A 26476-nucleotide genomic window follows, 5' to 3' on the forward strand; every position below is an offset into this window, starting at 1 on the left:
TATCACCCACATTGAGAGAGAGAACGAGAGAGCGGTACTGTATCTACCTTTAGCATATCACCCACATTGAGAGCATATCAACATTGAGAGAACGGTACTGTATCTACCTTTAGCATATCACCCACATTGAGAGAGAGAACGAGAGAGCGGTACTGTATCTACCTTTAGCATATCACCCACATTGAGAGAACGGTACTGTATCTACCTTTAGCATATCACCCACATTGAGAGAGAGCATATCACCCACATTGAGAGAACGGTACAGTATCTACCTTTAGCATATCACCCACATTTGAGAGAAGCGGTACTGTATCTACCTTTAGCATATCACCCACATTGAGAGAATCAGTACTGTATCTACCTTTAGCATATCACCCACATTGAGAGAGAACGGTACAGTATCTACCTTTAGCATATCACCCACATTGAGAGAACAGCGGTACTGTATCTACCTTTAGCATATCACCCACATTGAGAGAACGGTACTGTATCTACCTTTAGCATATCACCCACATTGAGAGAAGAGAGTACTACAGTATCTACTTTAGCATAGCATATCACCCACATTGAGAGAGAGAACGAGAGGCGGTACTGTATCTACCTTTAGCATATCACCCACATTGAGAGAACGGTACTGTATCTACCTTTAGCATATCACCCACATTGAGAGAACGGTACTGTATCTACCTTTAGCATATCACCCACATTGAGAGAACTGAGAGAGCGGTACAGTATCTAACTTTAGCATATCACCCACATTGAGAGAGAACGGAGAGCGGTACTGTATCTACCTTTAGCATATCACCCACATTGAGAGCAAGAGAAGCGGTACTGTATCTACCTTTAGCATATCACCCACATTGAGAGAACGGTACTGTATCTACCTTTAGCATATCACCCACATTGAGAGAGAGAACGAGAGGCGGTACAGTATCTAACTTTAGCATATCACCCACATTGAGAGAACGGTACTGTATCTACCTTTAGCATATCACCCACATTGAGAGAACGGTACTGTATCTACCTTTAGCATATCACCCACATTGAGAGAGAGAAGAGAGCGGTACTGTATCTACCTTTAGCATATCACCCACACATTGAGAGAGAGAGCGGTACTGTATCTACCTTTAGCATATCACCCACATTGAGAGAAACGGTACTGTATCTACCTTTAGCATATCACCCACATTGAGAGAGCGGTACTGTATCTACCTTTAGCATATCACCCACATTGAGAGAACGGTACTGTATCTACCTTTAGCATATCACCCACATTGAGAGAACGAGTACTGTATCTACCTTTATCATATCACCATATCACCCACATTGAGAGAACGGTACTGTATCTACCTTTAGCATATCACCCACATTGAGAGAACGGTACTGTATCTACCTTTAGCATATCACCCACATTGAGAGAAGCGGTACTGTATCTACCTTTAGCATATCACCCACATTGAGAGAGAACGAGAGAGCGGTACTGTATCTACCTTTAGCATATCACCCACATTGAGAGAACGGTACTGTATCTACCTTTAGCATATCACCCACATTGAGAGAACGGTACTGTATCTACCTTTAGCATATCACCCACATTGAGAGAGAGAACGAGAGAGCGGTACAGTATCTACCTTTAGCATATCACCCACATTGAGAGAACGGTACTGTATCTACCTTTAGCATATCACCCACATTGAGAGAACGGTACTGTATCTACCTTTAGCATATCACCCACATTGAGAGAGAGAACGAGAGAGCGGTACTGTATCTACCTTTAGCATATCACCCACATTGAGAGAACGGTACTGTATCTACCTTTAGCATATCACCCACATTGAGAGAACGGTACTGTATCTACCTTTAGCATATCACCCACATTGAGAGAACCCACATTGGAGACTACGGTATCTACCTTTAGCATATCACCCACATTAGAGAACGGTACTGTATCTACCTTTAGCATATCACCCACATTGAGAGAAGAGAGAGTACTGTATCTACCTTTAGCATATCACCCACATTGAGAGAACGGTACTGTATCTACCTTTAGCATATCACCCACATTGAGAGAACGGTACTGTATCTACCTTTAGCATATCACCCACATTGAGAGAGAGAACGAGAGAGCGGTACAGTATCTACCTTTAGCATATCACCCACATTGAGAGAGTACTGTATCTACCTTTAGCATATCACCCACATTGAGTACAGTATCTACCTTTAGCATATCACCCACATTGAGAGAACGGTACTGTATCTACCTTTAGCATATCACCCACATTGAGAGAACGGTACTGTATCTACCTTTAGCATATCACCCACATTGAGAGAGAGAACGAGAGAGCGGTACAGTATCTAACTTTAGCATATCACCCACATTGAGAGAACGGTACTGTATCTACCTTTAGCATATCACCCACATTGAGAGAACGGTACTGTATCTACCTTTAGCATATCACCCACATTGAGAGAACGGTACTGTATCTAACTTTAGCATATCACCCACATTGTACAGTATCTAACAGTTTAGCATATCACCCACATTGAGAGAGAGAAGAGAGAGCGGTACTGTATCTAACCTTTAGCATATCACCCACATTGAGAGAAGAGCGGTACTGTATCTACCTTTAGCATATCACCCACATTGAGAGAACGGTACTGTATCTACCTTTAGCATATCACCCACATTGAGAGAGAGCGGGTATCTACTGCATATCACCCACATTGAGAGAACGGTACTGTATCTACCTTTAGCATATCACCCACATTGAGAGAAGAGAACGGTACTGTATCTACCTTTAGCATATCACCCACATTGAGAGAGAAGAGAGAGCGGTACTGTATCTACCTTTAGCATATCACCCACATTGAGAGAACGAGTACTGCATATCATTACCTTTAGTATATCACCCACATTTACTGTATCTACCAGCATATCACCCACATTGAGAGAGAGAAGGAGAGAGCGGTACTGTATCTACCTTTAGCATATCACCCACATTGAGAGAACGGTACTGTATCTACCTTTAGCATATCACCCACATTGAGAGAACGGTACTGTATCTACCTTTAGCATATCACCCACATTGAGAGAGAGAAGCATATCACCCACATTGAGAGAAGCGGTACTGTATCTACCTTTAGCATATCACCCACATTGAGAGAACGGTACTGTATCTACCTTTAGCATATCACCCACATTGAGAGTATCTACCTTTAGAGAGAGAGAGAGCGGTACTGTATCTACCTTTAGCATATCACCCACATTGAGAGAACGGTACTGTATCTACCTTTAGCATATCACCCACATTGAGAGAGAGAACGAGAGAGCGGTACAGTATCTAACCTTTAGCATATCACCCACATTGAGAGAACGGTACTGTATCTACCTTTAGCATATCACCCACATTGAGAGAACGGTACTGTATCTACCTTTAGCATATCACCCACATTGAGAGAGAAGAGAGAGCGGTACTGTATCTACCTTTAGCATATCACCCACATTGAGAGAACGGTACTGTATCTACCTTTAGCATATCACCCACATTGAGAGAGAGAAGAGAGAGCGGTACTGTATCTACTTTAGCATATCACCCACATTGAGAGAACGGTACTGAGCATATCACCCCACATTGAGAGAACGGTACTGTATCTACCTTTAGCATATCACCCACATTGAGAGAGAGAAAGAGAGAGCGGTACTGTAAGCATATCACACATTGAGAGAACGGTACTGTATCTACCTTTAGCATATCACCCACATTGAGAGAGAGAAGAGAGAGCGGTACTGTATCTACCTTTAGCATATCACCCACATTGAGAGAACGGTACTGTATCTACCTTTAGCATATCACCCACATTGAGAGAACGGTACTGTATCTACCTTTAGCATATCACCCACATTGAGAGAACGGTACAGTATCTAACTTTAGCATATCACCCACATTTGAGAGCGGTACTGTATCTACCTTTAGCATATCACCCACATTGAGAGAACGGTACTGTATCTACCTTTAGCATATCACCCACATTGAGAGAGAGAAGCGGTACTGTATCTACCTTTAGCATATCACCCACATTGAGAGAACGGTACTGTATCTACCTTTAGCATATCACCCACATTGAGAGAGAGAAGCATATCACCCACATTGAGAGAGCGGTACTGTATCTACCTTTAGCATATCACCCACATTGAGAGAACGGTACTGTATCTACCTTTAGCATATCACCCACATTGAGAGAGAGAAAGAGGGAGCGGTACTGTATCTACTTTAGCATATCACCCACATTGAGAGAACGGTACTGTATCTACCTTTAGCATATCACCCACATTGAGAGAACGAGGTACTGTATCTACCTTTAGCATATCACCCACATTGAGAGAGAGAACGAGAGAGCGGTACAGTATCTACCTTTAGCATATCACCCACATTGAGAGAAGGTACGGTACAGTATCTACCTTTAGCATATCACCCACATTGAGAGAACGGTACTGTATCTACCTTTAGCATATCACCCACATTGAAAGAGAGAGAACCTTTAGCATATCACCCACAGAGAGCGGTACTGTATCTACCTTTAGCATATCACCCACATTGAGAGACGGTACTGTATCTACCTTTAGCATATCACCCACATTTAGAGAGCGGTACTGTATCTACCTTTAGCATATCACCCACATTGAGAGAACGGTACTGTATCTACCTTTAGCATATCACCCACATTGAGAGAACGGTACTGTATCTACCTTTAGCATATCACCCACATTGAGAGAGAGAACGAGAGAGCGGTACTGTATCTACCTTTAGCATATCACCCACATTGAGAGAACGGTACTGTATCTACCTTTAGCATATCACCCACATTGAGAGCGAGAAAGAGAGAGCGGTACTGTATCTACCTTTAGCATATCACCCACATTGAGAGAACGGTACTGTATCTACCTTTAGCATATCACCCACATTGAGAGATCACCCACATTGAGAGAGCGGTACTGTATCTACCTTTAGCATATCACCCACATTGAGAGAGAACGAGAGAGCGGTACTGTATCTACCTTTAGCATATCACCCACATTGAGAGAAGTACTGTATCTACCTTTAGCATATCACCCACATTGAGAGAACGGTACTGTATCTACCTTTAGCATATCACCCACATTGAGAGAGAGAACGAGAGAGCGGTACAGTATCTACCTTTAGCATATCACCCACATTGAGAGAACGGTACTGTATCTACCTTTAGCATATCACCCACATTGAGAGAACGGTACTGTATCTACCTTTAGCATATCACCCACATTGAGAGAGAACGAGAGAGCGGTACAGTACCTTTAGCATATCACCCACATTGAGAGAACGGTATATCTACCTTTAGCATATCACCCACATTGAGAGAGAAGAGAGCGGTACTGTATCTACCTTTAGCATATCACCCACATTGAGAGAACGGTACTGTATCTACCTTTAGCATATCACCCACATTGAGAGAGAGAACGAGAGAGCGGTACTGTATCTACCTTTAGCATATCACCCACATTGAGAGAACGGTACTGTATCTACCTTTAGCATATCACCCACATTGAGAGAGAGAACGAGAGAGCGGTACAGTATCTAACTTTAGCATATCACCCACATTGAGAGAACGGTACTGTGTCTACCTTTAGCATATCACCCACATTGAGAGAACGGTACTGTATCTACCTTTAGCATATCACCCACATTGAGAGAGAGAACGAGAGAGCGGTACAGTATCTAACTTTAGCATATCACCCACATTGAGAGAACGGTACTGTATCTACCTTTAGCATATCACCCACATTTAGAGAGAACGGTACTGTATCTACCTTTAGCATATCACCCACATTGAGAGAACGGTACTGTATCTACCTTTAGCATATCACCCACATTGAGAGAGAACGGTACTGTATCTACCTTTAGCATATCACCCACATTGAGAGAAGAGAGAGCGGTACTGTATCTACCTTTAGCATATCACCCACATTGAGAGAACGGTACTGTATCTACCTTTAGCATATCACCCACATTGAGAGAACGGTACTGTATCTACCTTTAGCATATCACCCACATTGAGAGAACGAGAGAGCGGTACAGTATCTAACTTTAGCATATCACCCACATTGAGAGAACGGTACTGTATCTACCTTTAGCATATCACCCACATTGAGAGAACGGTACTGTATCTACCTTTAGCATATCACCCACATTGAGAGAGAGCGGTACTGTATCTACCTTTAGCATATCACCCACATTGAGCAAGAGCATAGAACATTGAGAGAGCGGTGTATCTACCTTTAGCATATCACCCACATTGAGAGAACGGTACTGTATCTACCTTTAGCATATCACCCACATTGAGAGAACGGTGACTGAGAGAGCGGTACTGTATCTACCTTTAGCATATCACCCACATTGAGAGAACGGTACTGTATCTACCTTTAGCATATCACCCACATTGAGAGAACGGTACTGTATCTACCTTTAGCATATCACCCACATTGAGAGAACGGTACTGTATCTACCTTTAGCATATCACCCACATTGAGAGAGAGCGGTACTGTATCTACCTTTAGCATATCACCCACATTGAGAGAACGGTACTGTATCTACCTTTAACATATCACCCACATTGAGAGAACGGTACTGTATCTACCTTTAGCATATCACCCACATTGAGAGAGAGAACGAGAGAGCGGTACAGTATCTAACTTTAGCATATCACCCACATTGAGAGAACGGTACTGTGTCTACCTTTAGCATATCACCCACATTGAGAGAACGGTACTGTATCTACCTTTAGCATATCACCCACATTGAGAGAGCGAGAACAGTATCTAACTTTAGCATATCACCCACAGCGGTACTGTATCTACTTTAGCATATCACCCACATTGAGAGAAGAGAGAGCGGTACTGTATCTACCTTTAGCATATCACCCACATTGAGAGAACGAGAGAGCGGTACTGTATCTACCTTTAGCATATCACCCACATTGAGAGAGAGAACGAGAGAGCGGTACTGTATCTACCTTTAGCATATCACCCACATTGAGAGAGAGAACGAGAGAGCGGTACAGTATCTAACTTTAGCATATCACCCACATTGAGAGAACGGTACTGTATCTACCTTTAGCATATCACCCACATTGAGAGAACGGTACTGTATCTACCTTTAGCATATCACCCACATTGAGAGAGAGAACGAGAGAGCGGTACAGTATCTAACTTTAGCATATCACCCACATTGAGAGAGCGGTACTGTATCTACCTTTAGCATATCACCCACATTGAGAGAACGGTACTGTATCTACCTTTAGCATATCACCCACATTGAGAGAACGGTACTGTATCTACCTTTAGCATATCACCCACATTGAGAGAACGGTACTGTATCTACCTTTAGCATATCACCCACATTGAGAGAACGGTACTGTATCTACCTTTAGCATATCACCCACATTGAGAGAACGGTACTGTATCTACCTTTAACATATCACCCACATTGAGAGAACGGTACTGTATCTACCTTTAGCATATCACCCACATTGAGAAGAGTATCTACCTTTAGCATATCACCCACATTGTATCTACCTTTAGCATATCACCCACATTGAGAGAACGGTACTGTATCTACCTTTAACATATCACCCACATTGAGAGAACGGTACTGTATCTACCTTTAGCATATCACCCACATTGAGAGCGAGAAAGGGAGAGCGGTACTGTATCTACCTTTAGCATATCACCCACATTGAGAGAGAGAACGAGAGAGCGGTACTGTATCTACCTTTAGCATATCACCCACATTGAGAGAACGGTACTGTATCTACCTTTAGTATATCACCCACATTGAGAGAACGGTACTGTATCTACCTTTAGCATATCACCCACATTGAGAGAGAGAGAGAAGAGAGAGAGAGCGGTACAGTATCTAACTTTAGCATATCACCCACATTGAGAGAACGGTACTGTATCTACCTTTAGCATATCACCCACATTGAAAGAGAGAACGAGAGAGCGGTACTGTTTCTAACTTTAGCATATCACCCATATTGAGAGAGAGAACGAGAGAGCGGTACTGTATCTACCTTTAGCATATCACCCACATTGAGAGAGAGAACGAGAGAGTGGTACTGTATCTACCTTTAGCATTTCACCCACATTGAGAGAACGGTACTGTATCTACCTTTAGCATATCACCCACATTGAAAGAGAGAACGAGAGAGCGGTACTGTATCTACCTTTAGCATATCACCCACATTGAGAGCACGGTACTGTATCTACCTTTAGCATATCACCCACATTGAGAGAACGGTACTGTATCTACCTTTAACATATCACCCACATTGAGAGAACGGTACTGTATCTACCTTTGGCATATCACCCACATTGAGAGATAGAACGAGAGAGCGGTACTGTATCTACCTTTAGTATATCACCCACATTGAGAGAACGGTACTGTATCTACCTTTAGTATATCACCCACATTGAGAGAACGGTACTGTATCTACCTTTAGCATATCACCCACATTGAGAGAGAGAACGAGAGAGCGGTACTGTATCTACCTTTAGCATATCACCCACATTGAGAGAACGGTACTGTATCTACCTTTAGCATATCACCCACATTGAGAGAGAGAACGAGAGAGCGGTACAGTATCTAACTTTAGCATATCACCCACATTGAGAGAACGGTACTGCATCTACCTTTAGCATATCACCCACATTGAGAGCGAGAAAGAGAGAGCGGTACTGTATCTACCTTTAGCATATCACCCACATTGAGAGAAAGGTACTGCATCTACCTTTAGCATATCACCCACATTGAGAGAGAGAACGAGAGAACGGTACTGTATCTAACTTTAGCATATCACCCATATTGAGAGAGAGAACGAGAGAGCGGTACTGTATCTACCTTTAGCATATCACCCACATTGAGAGAGAGAATGAGAGAGTGGTACTGTATCTACCTTTAGCATTTCACCCACATTGAGAGAACGGTACTGTATCTACCTTTAGCATATCACCCACATTGAGAGCGAGAAAGAGAGAGCGGTACTGTATCTACCTTTAGCATATCACCCACATTGAGAGAACGGTACTGTATCTACCTTTAACATATCACCCACATTGAGAGAACAGTACTGTATCTACCTTTAGCATATCACCCACATTGAGAGAACGGTACTGTATCTACCTTTAGTATATCACCCACATTGAGAGAGAGAAAGAGAGAGCGGTACTGTATCTACCTTTAGCATATTACCCACATTGAGAGAACGGTACTGTATCTACCTTTAACATATCACCCACATTGAGAGAACGGTACTGTATCTACCTTTAGTATATCACTCACATTGAGAGCGAGAAAGAGAGAGGTAGAGAACGAGAGAGAGAGCGGTACAGTATCTAACTTTAGCATATCACCCACATTGAGAGAACGTACTGTATCTACCTTTAGCATATCACCCACATTGAGAGAACGGTACTGTATCTACCTTTAGTATATCACCCACATTGAGAGAGAGAAAGAGAGAGCGGTACTGTATCTACCTTTAGCATATTACCCACATTGAGAGAGAGAACGAGAGAGCGGTACAGTATCTTACTTTAGCATATCACCCATATTGAGAGAGAGAACGAGAGAGCGGTACAGTATCTAACTTTAGCATACCACCAACATTTAGAGAGAGAAGGAGAGAGCGGTAGAGTATATACCTTTAGCATATCACCAACATTTAGAGAGCGGTATGGTATCTACCTTTAGCATATCACCCACATTGAGAGAGCGGTACAGTATCTAACTTTAGCATATCACCCACATTGAGAGAGAGAACGAGAGAGCGGTACAGTATCTACCTTTAGAATATCACCCACATTTAGAGAGCAGTACTGTATCTACCTTTAGCATATCACCCATATTGAGAGAGAGAAAGAGAGAGCGGTACTGTATCTAACTTTAGCATATCACCCACATTGAGAGAGAGAGAACGAGAAAGTGGTGTGGGTAATATGCTAAATATATATACAGTGCCACTCTTTAACACATCACCCATATTAGCATATCACCCATATTGAAAGAGAGATGTGGGTAATATGCTAAAGTATATACAGTGCCACTCTTTAGCACATCACCCATATTTAGCATATCACCCATATTGAAAGAGAGAAAGGGAGAGCGGTACTGTATATTACTTTAGCACATCACCCACATTGAGAGAGCAGTACTGTATCTACTTTTAGCATATCACCCACTTTGAGAGAGAGAACGAGAGAGCGGTACTGTATCTACCTTTAGCATATCACCCATATTGAGAAAGAGAAAGAGAGAGCGGTACAGTATCTAACTTTAGCGTATCACCCATATTGAGAGAGAGAAAGAGATAGCGGTACTGTATCCACCTTTAGCATATCACCCACATTGAGAGCAAGAAAGAGAGAGCAGTACTGTATCTACCTTTAGCATATCACCCATATTGAGAGAGCGGTACTGTATCTACCTTTAGCATATCACCCATATTGAGAGAGAGAAAGAGAGAGTGGTACTGTATCTACCTTCTGCATATCACCCATATTGAGAGAGCCGTACTGTATCTAACTTTAGGCTATCACCCATATTGAGAGAGAGAAAGAGAGAGCGGTACTGTATCCAACTTTAGCGCAGTGATGTCCAGCTTCTCCTCTTAATAGCATCTTTGTGACTAAGACTTGATGCTGCTAAACCCTGCATTTAATGAATGTTTCCTAATTATCCCCCATCCTGGCAACACATTTAAAAATAACTTCAAAGAAAGAAATGACTAAGAGCTAAAAGACATACAAATACTGATCAGAACAGAATCCGAGAAGAAATACACTGTATGGATAACATACCCTCCCTCCCACACACACACACACACACACACACACACACACACAACCGAATCACTTCCTCATTCTCTACCGTTTACTAAAATCACTTCAGAATCAGGAATAATTATTGTTATTTTCAATAATCCCCAACCGCTTGGAAAAATTGTCAGAGGTAACCCACATTCTACTCGCCATCATGACCACACAAACACCTATACACACACTCACAAAACACAGCGATCTTTAGCATAGAAAAGCACCTCTTAGGCCCAATCAAGTCCTGAAAAAACACAATGGTCCCATCTAGCTCGTTCTGATGGCTCTCCTCTAAAATAGATCTGGAAGTTAAAGCTTGTGAAACTATAAACAAGCTCATTTTCCCTCTGCCGCAGCTGTCCTGGCTGTCGCCTGATTGCTTTGTGAGCGCTGTTTAATTGCCAATTAGGCCGGGACCAGGACAGCAATCACAATAGGTAGGTGCGTTTGTTGGTGTGAGTGTGTGTGTGTGTGTTTGTTGGTGTGTGTGTGTTTGTTGGTGTGAGTGTGTGTGTTTGTTGGTGTGTGTGTTTGTTGGTGTGAGTGTGTGTGTTTGTTGGTGTGTGTGTTTGCTGGTGTGAGTGTGTGTGTTTGTTGGTGTGTGTGTGTTTGTTGGTGTGAGTGAGTGAGTGAGTGAGTGTGTCTGTGCGTGTGCGTGTCTGTGCGTGTGCGTGTGTGTGCAAGAGTGTGAGTGTGAGAGACAGAGTTTGTTTGTTTAGTCCTTAAAGCACACACACACACACACACACACACACACACACACACACACACACACACACACACACACACACCACACACACACACACACACACACACACACACACACACACTCATAAGGTGGGAGGAGGCTTAGAGAGAGACAATGAGAGGTAAACAGAGACTAACAAACCCACTTACTTTCCCAATATTACATCTTAAGCACTAAGTTGAGAACAGTGCAACTCTTGCCCAAAGGGGCTCAGACCTGGGATATGTATTATTCTGACCTCTGTGCCAAATGACTTGGAGCTGAAAATGCCTCTCTAACATAAGGTAATGGAGTTGACTATTACAGAGTGATCAACGGTCCCATTCCCTCTGTGAACATCCATCTGGCAACATGAGAGCTATAGACATCAAACACCTGTCGTCACAGCGAAGCTCTATCAGACAAACATTAGGCAGAGTATTTCAACAGTATGAAGTAGTACTGTTTGTGCATCTGGCACAAGGTTTTGGATGGTAACATTGTCCACTCACATGTATTGGACAGCTTGGAAAAGATATTCATGAAATGTATTGGAGAGGATAAACATATTGGTTGGATTCTACTAAAGTCCACTATTTCCCAAATGCTTAATTTTCCAAGCATACAGTGTACAGTACAATGGTAATCACATACTTTCATGCCCATTGACTTTGTTGTTGTGCTTCTTTGGGATTCATTGACAAAAACCTCAGCCAAAAGTTTTATACCACTTAATTATCATTGGTATTTCATTTGTGGAACTAAGAACCTAAAATGATCTATGCTGCTTACAACACATTACATTAGAAAACTCTGGTAAATACTAGCTGAAATAGGACTGTCAAATATAAAATGGTCCTTGAAGTTTGTTGTGTCACACCGTTTCATCACTCTCACACTTGTAATGAATGAGGATTGGTGTACTTTAAGCATATGCAGTGTGATTTATAATTACCTAGGCACAATTACTGTCCCCTCTGTCTGTGAGACATAAAGGTGGAAGGTACCCGGTTTCAATGTAATGATCTGAGATGCAGTCACCTTTCTATAAAAACAGTGCTTCAACTGGGTTGGGGCCCCACTTACAATAAATGTTGTATGAGTTTGGTAAGGTTGTTCTCATATGTCATATGTAGGCAACGCTAACACCCCAAATAAGTTCTGCTCGATAGATTTTCCTTCTCACAGGCTCATCTGTCATCTGTTATAGCACCATCAAGTAAAACATGAGAATCCTTAATGAATTAATCTTCTCTAGCAACTTATTTTTATGTATTTACATAACCTCTTGGGGATTTTAATGCACACAGTTCTGCTGGAATAACGATTGATCCAGCTTCCGGAGAAACATATTGATGAGGCTGGTGGAGTGATTCCATGTTTGCCCTGAGCATGAAGCTAATACCTGATCATGTCCCAATAACATTTGATAAACACATCTATGAACTACACAAAGTTGGTTTGCTAGCTCATATAAACTCCCTACACAATGCGTGTGAATGGGTTGAGCTAAGCAGGTAATCCTCTATAGTTTACTAGGCTGGGGCTGATTCCCTCCTTTTAAAAAGCAATTCCTGGATGTGGATTTCAAGGGTTCTCAACATTATTAAAGGTAACTTCAATACCAGATGAAAGCTCACAGGTGATCCAAACATTCCCGCTTCCCTCTTCTGAGCAGTTTTCCAATGATGACATGTGTTCTAATCACTGGATCACGTCTCAACTGACGCTCAGACGAACATCAAAGGTCCCGCCAGGCAGGCGATGGAAGGTGCGTTCTTTGGCTGTCCCCATAGGAGAACCCTTTTGGATTCCAGAGGGTTCTACATGGACCCCCCCCCCCAGAGGGTTCTACATGGACCCCAAGGGTTCTCCTATGGGGACAGCTGAAGAACCCTTTAAGGTTCTAGATAGCACCTTTTTTCTAGGATTGTAAGAGAGGAGAAAATTGAAACAATGGATAAACACTTCCTGAATTGGGCAGAATGCAAAAAAAAAGATAAAAGGGAAAACACCATTTGACACTTCCTCCTCCAGACCCTGATTTGCAAAGCACTCTGGGATACGTTCCTTGTCAAGGAACCTCTCAAACACTTTGAATGGACTGATCCTTTGAGGATAAACCACAGAAAGATATTTTTATATATTTTTTATATACTGCATGTAAGAGTCAACGGGGAGACTAGGGGGAATAGTAAGAGTGTAGGGTCTCAGTGAGAACCCTGGCTGGTATGATGCATTTTTGATGATATTAATAGATTGTTGAGGCAGTGAGGAGCCTGACCTAGTTACAGGCCTGTGTGTGAATGGCTCTAGTGCAGCTGTACACTACACTGTGCTGATGACGCTAAAACGTGATGTGTAGCATTGTGTAGTACAGTATGCAAGATGTTCGCTCTTGGTAACGAATGGCTCAGTGCTGTACACTGTGCTGGCTAAATTGTAGGTACTGACAGCTGTTCGCCGGGCAAATTGAATGTCTACAATTGCCGCTGTCACGATTTCTTCCGAAGTCAGTCCCACTCCTTCTTCGGGCGGCATTCGGCGGTCGACGTCACCGGTCTTCTAGCCATCGCTGATCCACCTTTCATTTTCCATTTGTTTTGCCTTGTCTTCCCACACACCTGGTTTCAATTCCATCATTACATGTTGTGTATTTAACCCTGTGTTCCCCCTATGTCCTTGTCTGGAATTGTTAATTGTAGTGCTTGTGCACGTTATGCTGGTGTGTAATGGGTTTTGTTTACCCATTGATTTATTGTTCTGTTTAAGGTGGTTTTGTTTATTAAACTGCGTCGTTGTAAATCAGATTTTGCTCTCCTGCGCCTGACTTCTCTGCCGCCAGTAAACTAATAACTAGTTATTCAAGAATATTTGACTAGCTAGCTTTTGGAAGTACAAATAATTGATCAGTTGAGTAATTTATTACTAATTTAATTGATTGGTTGATTGATTAATTGATGAGTGATTAATAAGAGTGGGTGATGTTGACATGTTCTGTAGGATGTACAAAGCCTAATGTTGTCTCCACCTAATGTTGTCTTTCCTCAATGTTCTGAGTTGTATGATCTGTTCATCACACCCCCTGTATGTGTTTTTGCCTGAGCGATATGCTGTACCGTCCTGTGGGATGTTGTGTTTCTGTTTACTCTGAAGCTCTGTGTGATGTCTGATCATCATTTTGTACGTATTGCTTTCTATGAGATCTGTGTGTGTATCTGTTCACTGTCTTTCAACTCGCTCTGCTGTTACGGGACAATTCATGGAAACTCAATGGGTTAGACTGGCACTATTTCATTACATACAGTGGGGCAAAAAAGTATTTAGTCAGCCACCATTTGTGCAAGTTCTCCCACTTAAAAAGATGAGAGAGGCCAGTAATTTTCATCATAAGTACACTTCAACTATGACAGACAAAATGAGAAAAAAAAAAATCCAGAAAATCACATTGAAAGATTTTTAATGAATTTATTTGCAAATTATGGTGGAAAATAAGTATTTGGTCAATAACAAAAGTTTATCTCAATACTTTGTTATATCCCCTTTGTTGGCAATGACAGAAGTCAAACGTTTTCTGTAACTCTTCACAAGGTTTTCACACACTGTTGCTGGTATTTTGGCCCATTCCTCCATGCAGATCTCCTCTAGAGCAGTGATATTTTGGGACTGTTGCTGGGCAACACGGACTTTAAACTCCCTCAAAAGATTTTCTATGGGGTTGAGATCTGGAGACTGGCTAGGCTACTCCAGGACCTTGAAATGCTTCTTACGAAGCCACACCTTCGTTGCCCGGGCGGTGTCTTTGGGATCATTGTCATGCTGAAAGACCCAGCCACATTTCATCTTCAATGCCCTTGCTGATGGTACGAGGTTTTCACTCAAAATCTCACAATACATGGCCCCATTCATTCTTTCCTTTGCACGGATCAGTCGTCCTGGTCCCTTTGCAGAAAAACAGCCCCAAAGCATGATGTTTCCACCATCATGCTTCACAGTAGGTATGGTGTTCTTTGAATGCAACAGCATTCTTTGTCCTCCAAACACGACGAGTTGAGTTTTTACCAAAAAGTTATATTTTGGTTTCATCTGACCATATGACATTCTCCCAATCTTCTTCTCGATCATCCAAATGCCGTCTAGCAAACTTCAGGCGGGCCTGGACATGTACAGGCTTAAGCAGGCAAACACGTCTGGCGCTGCAGGATTTGAGTCCCTGGCGGCGTAGTGTGTTACTGATGGTAGGCTTTGTTACTTTGGTCCCAGCTCTCTGCAGGTCATTCACTAGGTCCCCCCGTGTGGTTCTGCGATTTTTGCTCACCGTTCTTGTGATAATTTTGACCCCCCGGGGTGAGAACTTGCATGGAGCCCCAGATCGAGGGAGATTATCAGTGGTCTTGTATGTCTTCCATTTCCTAATAATTGCTCCCACAGTTGATTTCTTCAAACCAAGCTGCTTACCTATTGCAGATTCAGTCTTCCCAGCCTGGTGCAGGTCTACAATTTTGTTTCTGGTGTCCTTTGACAGCTCTTTGGTCTTGGCCATAGTGGAGTTTGGAGTGTGACTGTTTTAGGTTGTGGACAGGTGTCTTTTATGCTGATAACAAGTTCAAACAGCTGCCATTAATACAGGTAACGAGTGGAGGACAGAGGAACCTCTTAAAGAAGAAGTTACAGGTCTGTGAGAGACATAAATCTTGCTTCTTTGTAGGTGACCAAATACTTATTCTCCACCATAATTTGCAAATAAATTCATAAAAAATCCTACAATGTGATTTTCTGGATTTTTTTTCTCATTTTGTCTGTCATAGTTGAAGTGTACATATGATGAAAATGACAGGCCTCTCTCATCTTTTAAGTTGGAGACCTTGCACAATTAGTGGCTCACTAAATACTTTTTTGCCCCACTGTATATACTTTTTTGATGAATGATCAGTTGTCTTGGTTGAAGGAAGAGGGAAGCAGGACAGGAGAGAAGGAGATTTGGGAGGAAATAGGTGGAGGGGAAGATGAGGAGAGGAAATAGGAGAGATGAACAGGGGGACGGGAGAGATGAACAGGGGGATGGGATAGTTGGGGAGAGATGAACAGGAGGATAGATGGGGAAAGATGAACAGGGGGACGGGATAGATGGGGAGAGATGAACAGGGGGCAGGATAGATGGGGAGAGATGAACAGGGGGATGGGATAGATGGGGAGAGATGAACAGAGGGACAGGATAGATGGGGAGAGATGAACAGGGGGATGGGATAGTTGGGGAGAGATGAACAGGAGGATAGATGGGGAAAGATGAACAGGTGGAAGGGATAGATGGGGAGAGATGAACAGGGGGTCTGGATAGATGGGGAGAGATGAACAGGTGGTCTGTATAGATGGGGAGAAATGAACATGGGGATGGATGGGGAGAGATGAACAGGGGTTGGGATAGATGGGGAGAGATGAACATGGGGATGGATGGGGAGAGATGAACAGGGGGACAGATGGGGAGAGATGAACAGGGGGACGGGATAGATGGGGAGAGATGAACAGAGGGACAGGATAGATGGGGATAGATGAAAAGGGGGATGGATGGGGAGAGATGAACAGAGGGACAGGATAGATGGGGAGAGATGAACAGGGGGACGGGATAGATGGGGAGAGATGAACAGAGGGACAGGATAGATGGGGAGAGATGAACATGGGGATGGATGGGGAGAGATGAACAGGTGGTCTGGATAGATGGGGAGAAATGAGCATGGGGATGGATGGGGAGAGATGAACAGGGGGTTGGGATAGATGGGGAGAGATGAACATGGGGATGGATGGGGAGAGATGAACAGAGGGACAGGATAGATGGGGAGAAATTAACAGGGTTGGGATAGATGGGGAGAGATGAACAGGGGTTTGGGATAGATGGGGAGAGATGAAAAGGGGTTTGGGATAGATGGGGAGAGATGAACAGAGGGACAGGATAGATGGGGAGAGATGAACAGGGGTTTGGGATAGATGGGGAGAAATTAACAGGGGTTGGGATAGATGGGGACAGATGAACAGGGGGACGGGATAGATGGGGAGAAATTAACAGGGAGATAGAGGAGGTGATATGAACTGGGGGATGGATGGGGAGAGATGAACAGGGGGACAGGATAGATGGGGAGAGATGAACATGGGGATGGATGGGGAGAGATGAACAGAGGGACAGGATAGATGGGGAGAGATGAACAGGGGGACAGGATAGATGGGGAGAGATGAACAGGGGGACAGGATAGATGGGGAGAGATGAACAGGGGGTTGGGATAGATGGGGAGAGATGAACATGGGGATGGATGGGGAGAGATGAACAGAGGGACAGGATAGATGGGGAGAGATGAACAGGGGGACAGATGGGGAGAGATGAACAATGAACAGTGGGACGGGATAGATGGGGAGAGATGAACAGAGGGACAGGATAGATGGGGAGAGATGAACATGGGGATGGATGGGGAGAGATGAAGAGAGGGACAGGATAGATGGGGAGAGATGAACATGGGGATGGATGGGGAGAGATGAACAGAGGGACAGGATAGATGGGGAGAGATGAACAGAGGGACAGAATAGATGGGGAGAGATGAACAGGGGTTTGGGATAGATGGGGAGAGATGAACATGGGGATGGATGGGGAGAGATGAACAGAGGGACAGGATAGATGGGGAGAAATTAACAGGGGGTTGGGATAGATGGGGGAGATGAACAGGGGTTTGGGATAGATGGGGAGATGAACAGAGGGACAGGATAGATGGGGAGAGATGAACAGGGGTTTGGGATAGATGGGGAGAGATGAACATGGGGATGGATGGGGAGAGATGAACAGAGGGACAGGATAGATGGGGAGAAATTAACAGGGGGTTGGGATAGATGGGGAGAGATGAACAGGGGTTTGGGATAGATGGGGAGAGATGAAAAGGGGACAGGATAGATGGGGAGAGATGAACAGAGGGACAGGATAGATGGGGAGAGATGAACAGGGGTTTGGGATAGATGGGGAGAAATTAACAGGGGTTGGGATAGATGGGGACAGATGAACAGGGGGACGGGATAGATGGGGAGAAATTAACAGGGAGATAGAGGAGGTGAGATGAACTGGGGGATGGATGGGGAGAGATGAACAGGGGGACAGGATAGATGGGGAGAGATGAAAAGGGGTTGGGATAGATGGGGAGAGATGAACAGAGGGACAGGATAGATGGGGAGAGATGAACAGGGGGATGGGATAGATGGGGAGAGATGAACAGAGGGACAGGATAGATGGGGAGAGATGAACAGGGGGACAGGATAGATGGGGAGAGATGAACAGGGGTGGGATAGATAGGGAGAGATGAACAGGGGACAGGATAGATGGGGAGAGATGAACAAAGGGATAGATGGGGAGAGATGAAGTAGGGGGATAGGATTTGTGGAGAGATGAACATGGGGAGATAAAGGGGGAGAGATGAACAGGGGTTTGGGATAGATTGGGAGAGATGAACAGGGGACGGATGGGGAGAGATGAACAGGGGTTGGGATAGATGGGGAGAGATGAACAGGGGATGGATGGGGGAGAGATGAACAGAGGGGTGGATAGATGGGGAGAGATGAACAGAGGGATAGGATAGGGGGAGAGATGAACAGGGGGAGATAGATGGGGAGAGATGAACATGGGATAGATGGGGAGAGATGAACAGAGGGACAGGATAGATGGGGAGAGATGAACAGGGGAGATAAAGGGGAGAGATGAACAGGGGGGGATAGATGGGGAGAGATGAACAGAGGGATGGGATAGATGGGGAGAGATGAACAGGGAGATAAAGGGGGAGAGATGAACAGGGGATAGATGGGGAGAGATGAACAGAGGGATAGGATAGATGTGGAGAGATGAACAGGGAGATAAGGGGGAGAGATGAACAGGGAGATAGATGGTGAGAGATGAACAGAGGGATAGGATAGATGGGAGAGATGAACAGGGAGATGAAAGGGGGAGAGATGAACAGGGAGATAGATGGTGAGAGATGAACAGGGGATAGGATAGATGTGAAGAGATGGGGAGATAATGGGGAGAGATGAACAGGGGGAGATAGATGGTGAGAGGTGAACAGAGGGATAGGATAGATGTGGAGAGATGAACAGGGAGATAGATGGGGAGAGATGAACAGGAGATAGATGGTGAGAGATGAACAGAGGGATAGGATAGATGGGAGAGATGAACAGGGAGATGAAGATGGGGAGAGATGAACAGGGGTTTGGGATAGATGGGGAGAGATGAACAGGGAGATAAAGGGGGAGAGATGAACAGGGGGATAGATGGTGAGAGATGAACAGAGGGATAGGATAGATGTGGAGAGATGAACAGGGAGATAATGGGGAGAGATGAACAGGGGTATGGGATAGATGTGGAGGGAACAGAGAGATTAACAGGGGATAGATGGTGAGAGATGAACAGGGAGATAGATGGTGAGAGATGAACAGGGGTTGGGATAGATGGGAGAGATGAACAGGGAGATAAAGGGGGAGAGATTAACAGGGGGGGATAGATGGGGAGAGATGATCAGGGGTTGGGATAGATGGGGAGAGATGAACAGGGGGATAGATGGGGAGAGATGATCAGGGGTTGGGATAGATGGGTGAGAGATGAACAGAGGGATAGGATAGATGGGGAGAGATGAACAGGAGATAAAGGGGAGAGATGAACAGGGAGATAGATGGTGAGAGATGAACAGAGGGATAGGATAGATGTGGAGAGATGAACAGGGAGATAAAGGGGGAGAGATGAACAGGGAGATAGATGGTGAGAGATGAACAGGGGATAGGATAGATGTGGAGAGATGAACAGGGAGATAAATGGGGAGAGATGAACAGGGAGATAGATGGTGAGATGAACAGGGGATAGGATAGATGTGGAGAGATGAACAGGGAGATAGATGGTGAGAGATGAACAGAGGGATAGGATAGATGTGAAGAGATGAACAGGGGAGATAAAGGGGGAGAGATGAACAGGGAGATAGATGGTGAGAGGTGAACAGAGGGATAGGATAGATGTGGAGAGATGAACAGGGAGATGAAGGGGGAGAGATGAACAGGGAGATAGATGGTGAGAGATGAACAGAGGGATAGGATAGATGTGGAGAGATGAACAGGGAGATGATGGGGAGAGATGAACAGGGGTTTGGGATAGATGTGGAGAGATGAACAGGGAGATAAAGGGGGAGAGATGAACAGGGGATAGATGGTGAGAGATGAACAGAGGGATAGGATAGATGTGGAGAGATGAACAGGGAGATAAAGGGGAGAGATGAACAGGGGTATGGGATAGATGTGGAGAGATGAACAGAGAGATTAACAGGGGGATAGATGGTGAGAGATGAACAGAGGGATAGATGGGGAGAGATGAACAGGGAGATAGATGGTGAGAGATGAACAGGGGTTGGGATAGATGTGGAGAGATGAACAGGGAGATAAAGGGGGAGAGATGAACAGGGGGAGGGGTTGGGATAGATGGGGAGAGATGAACAGGGGATAGGATAGATGTGGAGAGATGAACAGGGAGATGAAGGGGAGAGATGAACAGGGGTTTGGGATAGATGTGGAGAGATGAACAGGGAGATAAAGGGGGAGAGATGAACAGGGGGATAGATGGTGAGAGATGAACAGAGGGATAGGATAGATGTGGAGAGATGAACAGGGAGATAAAGGGGGAGAGATGAACAGGGGTATGGGATAGATGTGGAGAGATGAACAGAGAGATTAACAGGGGGATAGATGGTGAGAGATGAACAGGGAGATAGATGGTGAGAGATGAACAGGGGGTTGGGATAGATGTGGAGAGATGAACAGGGAGATAAAGGGGGAGAGATTAACAGGGGGATAGATGGGGAGAGATGATCAGGGGTTGGGATAGATGGGGAGAGATGAACAGGGGGATAGATGGGGAGAGATGATCAGGGGTTGGGATAGATGGTGAGAGATGAACAGAGGGATAGGATAGATGTGGAGAGATGAACAGGGAGATAAAGGGGGAGAGATGAACAGGGAGATAGATGGTGAGAGATGAACAGAGGGATAGGATAGATGTGGAGAGATGAACAGGGAGATAAAGGGGGAGAGATGAACAGGGAGATAGATGGTGAGAGATGAACAGAGGGATAGGATAGATGTGGAGAGATGAACAGGGAGATAAAGGGGGAGAGATGAACAGGGAGATAGATGGTGAGAGATGAACAGAGGGATAGGATAGATGTGGAGAGATGAACAGGGAGATAGATGGTGAGAGATGAACAGAGGGATAGGATAGATGTGAAGAGATGAACACGGAGATAAAGGGGGAGAGATGAACAGGGAGATAGATGGTGAGAGGTGAACAGAGGGATAGGATAGATGTGGAGAGATGAACAGGGAGATGAAGGGGGAGAGATGAACAGGGAGATAGATGGTGAGAGATGAACAGAGGGATAGGATAGATGTGGAGAGATGAACAGGGAGATGAAGGGGGAGAGATGAACAGGGGTTTGGGATAGATGTGGAGAGATGAACAGGGAGATAAAGGGGGAGAGATGAACAGGGGGATAGATGGTGAGAGATGAACAGAGGGATAGGATAGATGTGGAGAGATGAACAGGGAGATAAAGGGGGAGAGATGAACAGGGGTATGGGATAGATGTGGAGAGATGAACAGAGAGATTAACAGGGGGATAGATGGTGAGAGATGAACAGAGGGATAGATGGGGAGAGATGAACAGGGAGATAGATGGTGAGAGATGAACAGGGGGTTGGGATAGATGTGGAGAGATGAACAGGGAGATAAGGGGGATGGGGAGAGATGATCAGGGGTTGGGATAGATGGGGGGATGAACAGGGGGATAGATGGGGAGAGATGATCAGGGGTTGGGATAGATGGGGAGAGATGAACAGGGGATGGATGGGGAGAGATGAACAGGGGGTGGATGTGGAGAGATGAACAGAGGGATAGATGGTGAGAGATTAACAGAGGGATAGATGGGGAGAGATGAACAGGGGGATAGATGGGGAGAGATGATCAGGGGTTGGGATAGATGGGGAGAGATGAACAGGGGGATGGATGGGGAGAGATGAACAGGGGTTGGGATAGATGGGGAGAGATTAACAGGGGTTGGGATAGATGGGGAGAGATTAACAGGGGATAGATGGTGAGAGATGATCAGAGGGATAGATGGGGAGAGATAATCAGGGTTTGGATAGATGGGGAGAGATTAACAGGGGGATAGATTGTGAGAGATGATCAGAGGGATAGATGGGGAGAGATGATCAGGGGTTGGGATAGATGGGTGAGAGATTAACAGGGGGATGGATGGGGAGAGATGAACAGAGGGATAGGATAGATGTGGAGAGATGAACAGGGAGATAAAGGGGGAGAGATGAACAGGGGTTTGGGATAGATGTGGAGAGATGAACAGGGGGGTGGATGGGGAGAGATGAACAGAGGGATAGGATAGATGTGGAGAGATGAACAGGGAGATGAAGGGGAGAGATGAACAGGGAGATAGATGGTGAGAGATGAACAGAGGGATAGGATAGATGTGGAGAGATGAACAGGGAGATGAAGGGGGAGAGATGAACAGGGGTTTGGGATAGATGTGGAGAGATGAACATGGAGATAAAGGGGGAGAGATGAACAGGGGTTTGGGATAGATGTGAAGAGATGAACACGGAGATAAAGGGGGAGAGATGAACAGGGAGATAGATGGTGAGAGGTGAACAGAGGGATAGGATAGATGTGGAGAGATGAACAGGGAGATGAAGGGGGAGAGATGAACAGGGAGATAGATGGTGAGAGATGAACAGAGGGATAGGATAGATGTGGAGAGATGAACAGGGAGATGAAGGGGGAGAGATGAACAGGGGTTTGGGATAGATGTGGAGAGATGAACAGGGAGATAAAGGGGGAGAGATGAACAGGGGGATAGATGGTGAGAGATGAACAGAGGGATAGGATAGATGTGGAGAGATGAACAGGGAGATAAAGGGGGAGAGATGAACAGGGGTATGGGATAGATGTGGAGAGATGAACAGAGAGATTAACAGGGGATAGATGGTGAGAGATGAACAGGGAGATAGATGGTGAGAGATGAACAGGGGTTGGGATAGATGTGGAGAGATGAACAGGGAGATAAAGGGGAGAGATTAACAGGGGATAGATGGGGAGAGATGATCAGGGGTTGGGATAGATGGGGAGAGATGAACAGGGGGATAGATGGGGAGAGATGATCAGGGGTTGGGATAGATGGTGAGAGATGAACAGAGGGATAGGATAGATGTGGAGAGATGAACAGGGAGATAAAGGGGAGAGATGAACAGGGAGATAGATGGTGAGAGATGAACAGAGGGAGGATAGATGTGGAGAGATGAACAGGGAGATAAAGGGGGAGAGATGAACAGGGAGATAGATGGTGAGAGATGAACAGAGGGATAGGATAGATGTGGAGAGATGAACAGGGAGATAAAGGGGGAGAGATGAACAGGGAGATAGATGGTGAGAGATGAACAGAGGGATAGGATAGATGTGGAGAGATGAACATGGAGATAGATGGTGAGAGATGAACAGAGGGATAGGATAGATGTGAAGAGATGAACACGGAGATAAAGGGGGAGAGATGAACAGGGAGATAGATGGTGAGAGGTGAACAGAGGATAGGATAGATGTGGAGAGATGAACAGGGAGATGAAGGGGGAGAGATGAACAGGGAGATAGATGGTGAGAGATGAACAGAGGGATAGGATAGATGTGGAGAGATGAACAGGGAGATGAAGGGGAGAGATGAACAGGGGTTTGGGATAGATGTGGAGAGATGAACAGGGAGATAAAGGGGGAGAGATGAACAGGGGGATAGATGGTGAGAGATGAACAGAGGGATAGGATAGATGTGGAGAGATGAACAGGGAGATAAAGGGGGAGAGATGAACAGGGGTATGGGATAGATGTGGAGAGATGAACAGAGAGATTAACAGGGGATAGATGGTGAGAGATGAACAGAGGGATAGATGGGGAGAGATGAACAGGGAGATAGATGGTGAGAGATGAACAGGGGTTGGGATAGATGTGGAGAGATGAACAGGGAGATAAAGGGGAGAGATTAACAGGGGGATAGATGGGGAGAGATGATCAGGGGTTGGGATAGATGGGGAGAGATGAACAGGGGGATAGATGGGGAGAGATGATCAGGGGTTGGGATAGATGGGGAGAGATGAACAGGGGGATGGATGGGGAGAGATGAACAGGGGGTGGATGTGGAGAGATGAACAGAGGGATAGATGGTGAGAGATTAACAGAGGGATAGATGGGGAGAGATGAACAGGGGATAGATGGGGAGAGATGATCAGGGGTTGGGATAGATGGGGAGAGATGAACAGGGGATGGATGGGGAGAGATGAACAGGGGTTGGGATAGATGGGGAGAGATTAACAGGGGTTGGGATAGATGGGGAGAGATTAACAGGGGGATAGATGGTGAGAGATGATCAGAGGGATAGATGGGGAGAGATAATCAGGGGTTTGGATAGATGGGGAGAGATTAACAGGGGGATAGATTGTGAGAGATGATCAGAGGGATAGATGGGGAGAGATGATCAGGGGTTGGGATAGATGGGTGAGAGATTAACAGGGGGATGGATGGGGAGAGATGAACAGAGGGATAGGATAGATGTGGAGAGATGAACAGGGAGATAAAGGGGAGAGATGAACAGGGGTTTGGGATAGATGTGGAGAGATGAACAGGGGGTGGATGGGGAGAGATGAACAGAGGGATAGGATAGATGTGGAGAGATGAACAGGGAGATGAAGGGGAGAGATGAACAGGGAGATAGATGGTGAGAGATGAACAGAGGGATAGGATAGATGTGGAGAGATGAACAGGGAGATGAAGGGGGAGAGATGAACAGGGGTTTGGGATAGATGTGGAGAGATGAACATGGAGATAAAGGGGAGAGATGAACAGGGGTTTGGGATAGATGTGGAGAGATGAACAGGGAGATAAAGGGGGAGAGATGAACAGGGGTTTGGGATAGATGTGGAGAGATGAACAGGGAGATAAAGGGGAGAGATGAACAGGGGGATAGATGGTGAGAGATGAACAGAGGGATAGGATAGATGTGGAGAGATGAACAGGGAGATAAAGGGGGAGAGATGAACAGGGGTATGGGATAGATGTGGAGAGATGAACAGGGAGATAAAGGGGGAGAGATGAACAGGGGGATAGATGGTGAGAGATGAACAGAGGGATAGGATAGATGTGGAGAGATGAACCGGGAGATAGATGGTGAGAGATGAACAGGTGGACAGGACCGATGGGGAGAGATGAACAGGGGTTGGGATAGATGGGGAGAGATGAACAGGGGTTGGGATAGATGGGGAGAGATGAACAGGGGTTGGGATAGATGGGGAGAGATTAACAGGGGTTGGGATTGATGGGGAGAGATGAACAGGGAGATAGATGGGGAGAGATGAACAGGGGTTGGGATCGATGGGGAGAGATGAACAGGGAGATAGATGGGGAGAGATGATTCAGGGGATGAACAGACTGATCCTTCCTGCTCTGCTACACACAGTAACACCCACCTGGTTAACATAATGCCAACACACACACACATGCTACGGCTCAAATGGTCGTAATGCTTTGCCAGCTCACACTGACACATAGGAAGACCATTGCCAAAGCTCACCTGGTCACAGACCACACCTGCCAAGACTCATCCGAGAGAGAGAGAGTGAGAGAGAGAGCTAGGGAGAGAGGTAGCGAGCAAAGGATGAGCTAATTTCTGTTTTAATGCATGATCCATGTTCATTTTTTTCCTGGAAAGTGTGTTACATCTCATTCCCTCTACATC

This window comes from Oncorhynchus nerka, linkage group LG4 (genome assembly GCF_034236695.1).
Source record: "Oncorhynchus nerka isolate Pitt River linkage group LG4, Oner_Uvic_2.0, whole genome shotgun sequence".
NCBI lineage: Eukaryota > Metazoa > Chordata > Actinopteri > Salmoniformes > Salmonidae > Oncorhynchus > Oncorhynchus nerka.